This window comes from Microtus ochrogaster, linkage group LG1 (genome assembly GCF_000317375.1).
Source record: "Microtus ochrogaster isolate Prairie Vole_2 linkage group LG1, MicOch1.0, whole genome shotgun sequence".
NCBI classification, from domain to species: domain Eukaryota; kingdom Metazoa; phylum Chordata; class Mammalia; order Rodentia; family Cricetidae; genus Microtus; species Microtus ochrogaster.
In genome coordinates this window covers 53,765,199-53,771,990 of record NC_022027.1, presented here as the reverse complement: position 1 = coordinate 53,771,990, position 6,792 = coordinate 53,765,199, and the positions used below count along the sequence as shown (strand labels likewise).

At 44.3% G+C, this 6,792-nt stretch overlaps 1 protein-coding gene across 1 annotated transcript in view; it reads right to left on the bottom strand.

The window, feature by feature from the left end:
- The window catches only part of Aff1 (AF4/FMR2 family member 1), a 165,164-nt gene that overhangs the window by 137,397 nt on the left and 20,975 nt on the right, over positions 1-6,792 (bottom strand). The gene's annotated exons all lie outside the window — the stretch shown is intronic.

The following is a 6,792-nucleotide window of genomic DNA, read 5'->3' as shown; positions in this document are numbered from 1 at the left end:
GTGCTGGGATTAAAGGCGTGCGCCACCACCGCCCGGCTTGTCTTAAATCTTTTTTAAGATAGAAAAGAGCAGTATCCTTCTCCACTGCTGGCTGGAAAGGCTTCTTGAGGAGAAGGAGTTAGGGCCATTTGGTCAAAGTGGAAATGAAAGTACACAGGGCCTTGGGGCAATGTTTTTACTGCAGCTCAAAATGTTTTGGAGCCTACGACACTAGTGGCCCAGCATCCCGTGGCCTTTACTGTTTCCAGGACTGCAAGGACAGAAAACAAAAGTTGAGATTTGAAATTACATCCCCCAAACTTGTGAAAATCAAGGGGAAGCGGGATTGCAATTCTAACTCTGGTCTCTGAATTCTGAAGGAAGCTCCCAACCAGTTTAACAGGCTAGGACTCAGCACAGCTGATGCTGTTCAGAAAGAAAAGAATTCTTCCTGCCTTCGCATCCAGCAGGAGTCCAAAAACATTCACACCTAAGCAGATAGGGAGGCCTGGACAGGGTGCATTACACAGACAGCAAGGGATAGATTAAGTCATCGGCTTCCACTTGTCAGCGTTTGTACAGCTGGGGCTGAAGGCAGAGAGGCAAGCCACATGCAAATGACCCTGAAACCACCTCCTGGCTCTAAGACTGAGTGCTTAGAATAATCTGTAGGTGCCTCTGGACCGCGGCAGCCTCACAAGCACACAATCCCTCGCCTGAACGCCCGCCCTCCACCCACACGGAACACATGTGCGTTATTCAGAGTAGAAGACAGTGCAGCCTAAATAGTGAACAGCAAGAAAAAGACAACTACCTAGACAGCGGCATAGTGCAATAAAAAGGAATGAAATAAATACATGCCACAATACACATGTACAAACGTATAAACCGCGCAGAGCAGATGAATATCGTTACATAGGTGAGGCTGGAGGTACCCGGGTTAGCTACAAAACAATAACTTCACCTATTAGTGATGAAGGATGCTGTAAAAGCAGACTGTCTCGGAGTTGGGGAGATGCCTCAGCACTTGAGAGCCCTATTTACTCTGGCAAGAACCCAGGTTCAGTTCCCAGCCCCAGCGTGGTGTCCAATGCCCTCTTCTGGTCTCCATGGGTACCAGGCATGCAAATAGTACATATACATACAAGCAGGCAAAATATCCATACACATAAAATTAAACAAATTATTAAAGAATAAAGGTGGGCTAAAGTGTTAGCCTCTGTTTTTTAAAGGTGAACAAATTATGCCTGAATTGATTGTTACAGAAGAGGAAATATTTTATGACACAATATTTTTTATGATTAGTTCTTTGTGTGATTTGGGGCAACCCCACAGGCACTTTTTATTTGTTTGTGTTTTGTTTTTTTTTTTTCAAGACAGAATTTCTCTGTGTAGCCCTGGCTGTCCTGGAACTTGCTTTGTTGACTAGGCTAGTTTCACACTCACAGAGGCCTACCTCTGCCTCCCAGAGCTGGAATATAAAGTATGTGCCGCCACCGCTGGACTCCCCCTGCCCACACACACACACACACACACACACACACACACACACACACAGCCATTCTTAAAGATGAAATAGATCACAGTGAACACATACATTGGCTACCACCTGTTGTGTGCCTTGCTTGTGTGCTTGGGAAGAATAATTTACAGAGGTACCGAGCAAGTGGCAGTGGCAGTAACTGGTCTGCGACCTGTGTCTCCATGTCAAAGTCTCTCAATGTCCGTCCCACTGAGCTGTTCCTGGAGAAGTTCCTTTTCTTTTCTAGGCTCTGGGCGCTAATCAAACCCTGCCTGTTAAAGGAGAATGAAGGTCCATGCAAGACTCCACAACACTTGGCGGAGTGAACAACTGGTGTCCCACTGTGGGTGTAAGATGGTCCAGGCACATGGATAAGCGCTTTATATGCATGATGCCCTGAGCCGGCTCTAACACGGCTCTAAATCCAATCAATCAATCCGCCTTTCTATCCACATCACAGAAAAGGCCCCCACAGCAGCTGGCCTCGGACCCCTGACTGTGAGCAGGATGTGACCCTCGTGACTGAGCTGAGGATACATAACCTTACCGGGCAATCCGTCATTGCTTCTACTTCTACAGTTTAATCTCCCACCACCAAATTAACCGACCCTTCAGAAAGTAATTATAAAAATGACTCTCCCTCATCTGGGGCAGACCCCAAACTAAACTTTCCTAAGACCATCAATCTGGACTGACTCATTTAAAGCTGCAGGGGACGATGACATGAACCTGCCAATTAGCACCGTGTTTCTTTAACACCGGAAGGCCATGTCTTGTGCCAGCAGCAGCAAGCAGCAGCATGAAGCTTGTAAGTTAGGTTGAAGCTCGAAAACCTCAGGGACCTTCTTCACACTCCCGGTTCATGTTTCCAGGTGTGGACTCTTTACAGTGCCCAAGCCAATCGCCATTTCAGAGGGAAAAAACACAAAAACACGGTCAAGGACCATTAATCTCTTCAGAAAGCATGTAGGACTTAGTCCCTGGTTTACTCAGCCTGGGAAAATCTGTCTGAATAATAGGCGCTAATCTGCTTTAACACCTTGTAATGTCCTCAGTAATTGGGCACTCTTCTCAATTAGGAGAGTCACTTGTGCTGGAGGCTTTCTGCAGGAGAGAGAGGCACTGGCCAGAGCAGGGATCATAGAATGCAATCCCCCAGGGTTTCACGAACACTGACAAACTCATCCGATTCTCTGGCAAGTACCCCTTCATGGAGACAATTAAATCATACCCAAAAATCGAGTAGGAGACTGTGAAATAAAAATCTATTTTCCTCAGCTATGAAACAAACATATCCTGACTATCACTCAGCTTATTCTGGTTCCACTGCCATACCTGAGCCCAATCCCAGAAGAGAATTTAGTGCACGGTATGAAAAACTTAAATTTACCTTTAAGATTCAAAGAAGAAAATGAGAAGTCGTGGCGATTGATTTAAAACAGGTAAAAAAAAAAAAATTGAACTCATGAGTGAAATAAAGCCAAAAGCAAAAAAACGTTCTGCTTCAGGAAAGGGGAAAAAAAACCAATCAGAAACTCCAGTCAAAGCAATTCAAAGGTAAGGGGATTGAGAATGTGGCTTGAATTTAAACTAGCTGCTCACAGGACCGTTTGTCCTCATCGATATGAGTCTTTTCCTCTAAACTTAGCCTCAGTGGTGCTTGCAGGCCCTGCGAGGTGGCTCAGTGGGTAAGGAAAGTCATGAAGCCTGACAAGCAAGTTCCATCTCCGGAACCCACACAGTGGAAAGAGGGAATCAACTCCTGAGCACTGCAAAGGCTCCTCTACTGTAGAGAGAGCCCGCCCTTTGGGGGCGGGACGGCCTCGGGCAAATGTCTACAAATTGGGGTGCACAAACGCTGGTGACCCCTTCTTCCTGGCTCCTGTTTCTGGGCATCGCTGGAACTTCGGTTGCATGAGTGCTCCATTTATATTAAAGTTGCTTTTATATTATACCAATTGGCCTTAATTAATTTGATCTGCCCTCACTCTACACAGATCTGTGCAGTGCACCTGCCCAAGTACAAAGAAAAACTTAAAGGAAAGGGTGTTTAAAATATAGCTCTGCCTAAAGAAAATTTTTTTTTTGTTTTTTTCAAGGCAGAATTTCTATGTGTAGCCCTCGCTACCCAGGAACCACTTTATAGCCCAAGCTTGTCTAGAACTCAGAGATCTGCCTGCCTCTGCCTTCCGAGTGCTGAGATTAAAGGTGTGCGTCACTTCCACACAGTCATTTTTAATCTTCTTTTAAAAAAAAGAACAAACTTATCAGCCAAGCACAGTGCTGGTGTATGCTTTTAACCTTAGAGAGAGACCCTCCTTCAAAACAAGAAAAACATTTATTTGTTTGTTTGTTTGTTTGTTTGTTTGTTTGAGACAAGGTTTCTCTGTATTAGCCCTGGCTGTCCTGGAACTCACTCTGTAGACCAGGCTGACCTCGAACTCACAGAGATCCTCCTGCCTCTGCCTGCCAGGTGTTAGCATTAAAGATGTGTGCACCTGTGCCTGATTATTTGAAATTATGTATACACATGTCTGTGTGAAAATGCCAGAAGTGACATCGGATCCCTGCAGCAGGACTTAGCATCAGTTTTAAGTCACCCGTAAGCACGGGGATCCAAACTTGGGTCCTCTGTAAGAGCAACAGAACAAGTTTCTGAGCCATCTCCTCGGTCCCATTTTAATTTCTGTTTGTTTCTTCGTTTGTTTTGTTTGAAACATGGCATCTCATGTAGACCAGGGCAGCCTCAAACCTACTGTGTGACTAAAGCTGGTCTCTAAGTCTGCATCTTCTAGTCTTTGCCTATGAAGTACTGGAATTATAAGCATGCACCTTAAATTTTCTTTTCTTTTTGTTTTTTTGAGACAGTGTCTCCTTCTGTAGTATTATTGGCAAGCCTGGAACACACTTTACAGACCAGGCTCATCTGGGACTCACAGAGATCAGCCTGCTTCTGCCTCCACAGTACTGAGGTTAAAGGTGTGCACCACCACTCCCGGATAATTTTCTTGTTGATATAAACATTTATAATGTGTACTTAGTCAGGTGTGGTATCACATGCCTTTAGTCCTGGTAGTGAGGAGGCAGAAGCAAGAACTCTGAGTTCAAGGCCAGTCTTGTCTACAAATCAAGATCTTGGACAGTCAGGGCAACAGAGAAACCCTGTCTTAAAACAAAACAAAATATCCAGTATAGTTGGGCAGTGGAGGCTCATGCCCTTAATCCTGGTACTTGGGAGGCAGAGGAAGGTGGATCTCTATGAATTTGAGACCAGCCTGGTCTACAGAGTCAGTTTTAGGACAGTCAGGGCTACACACAGAGAAACTCTGTCTTGAAAATTTTTTTAAAAAAGCAAAAACAAAAACTCAATAAAAATAATAACAAGAACATTTACTTAGGTTGTACTTACAGATGGATCAAAACAGTAAAATGTCAACAATACTGAATGGGTTGCATGTTAGGGTACCCAGGTTGACCAGATGGATGTAGCTGGGCATCAATTACACAAACTAGAAAGCTTAAAGGCTTTCCCTTGAGCCAAGAGACAAAGTAGATTGGCAGGGAGAACTGTTGTTGACCTGTAGACTAAAAGGATCATCATCTTGACATTCTAGGAAAGAAATGATGGAAGTCACTTGAAGGCGCAGACGAGAGAAGTGACATCTTATCTTATAGAGCTGTGATAGATCAAACTCACAAGGAGGTATAAGCCCATATATTACCAGGAGGTGAAGGCAGGAAGGTCCAGAGGGCCAGGCTGGGCTACATGAGACTCTTGCAAACAGGTTGGGATTGAAGAAATTGCTTAGTGGTTAAGGGCACAAGCTGCCCTTGCAGAAGAAGTGAGTTCTGTTCCCAGAACACACACACATTGAGCAGTTCACAACCGCCTGTAACTATAGCTCCAGGGGATCCAATACTTCTGACAACACACATACATGATTACACACACACACACACACACACACACACACACACACAAAGTAATAAATCTTTTGGAGAGAGAATGTGTATGCTGAACCACATATATTCGTCCTATGTTAGTGTGGCTATGTAGTATATGAGTCCAGGGTTCCTAAAACTTAAAAATCAAGAAAAAATGGGGACCTAGACTGTTAGATAAAAGTATCTGCAGATAGTTTTTCTCTCAGAATGCTAAGAAGGGACAACTGTTATACTGAGACCACAGGATCCCCCCAAAACCACCATGGGGTCTGCACTTGTATGCAAAAACAAAGAGCCTTTATTCAAGTTCGACCTTTGACCCTCAATCCATCCAACATAGCAGTGAGGTCGGAGAGCACTGAGCCCAGTTGGGATAGGGCTTTTACCACAGCAGAGGTTGGGGTGAGGGGACTTCGAAGATTCAGGACCCCTGATTGGCTGATATTTGTCTAGGGGTGTCTTGGTGACAGGGAATGGGTATGTGCTAGGCAAAGGGACATCAGGTGATCGTGTCTATAATGGCTGGAATGTTAGGTATTTCCCCTTGGATAGTCTGTTCCTGGGTGGTGCCTGGGTGGTTTCTATTGAGTCCTCATAGCTGGGCCCTACACTAACGAAAGCCCACGTGTTGACCAGATTCATCCCACAGACCACCAGCTTACAAATTCTCATTTAAATGAAAAAGACAGAAAGCACTTAAATGTCAGCTAAGAATACAGAATACATTACTTTCCACAGACGTGGAGCAGGAAAGACCTTTGGAAGTGCCGTCAAAACCAATCTGTAAATGACAAGACATTTATGCAAAGATTCAAGACTTCTGTGTAGCCAAAGTTATGATCAAACCAGAGACAAATGAGGGCACTTTCCACTGAGGCCTTTGAAGGTCCCATGCTGTCCCTGTAGGAGGGAAGAGAATGTGTATTTCACAGCTGAGTCACCTGACACTGAATCCACAAAGGATTCTCAAGGGGAAGAACAGAGACGTCCTGAGTTTCCAGGCTCCAACCCCTCTCACTCAAGAAATATTTATTGAGTAGTTTGAGTCAGTTCCTTCCTTCTTTTCTTCTTTCTCTTTCTTTCTTTCTTTCTTTCTTTCTTTCCTTCCTTCTTTCTAGTGTGTTTTTAATAGCTAATTTAAATAACTTATTCATATTATCAAAAATTCTTTCTCGATGTCTACTGAATTAGTCTTTAAAACTACATCAAAAAGTTGGCTAGTGCAAACACACATCATGAAGGTAGAAAATACACACTACACAAGAAACACCTGCCCCTTAGTACCGAAAAAGGAGACCCAAGCAAAGCATGCTGGGTAGAAGAGATGAGGGGGTGGGCGACAAGGA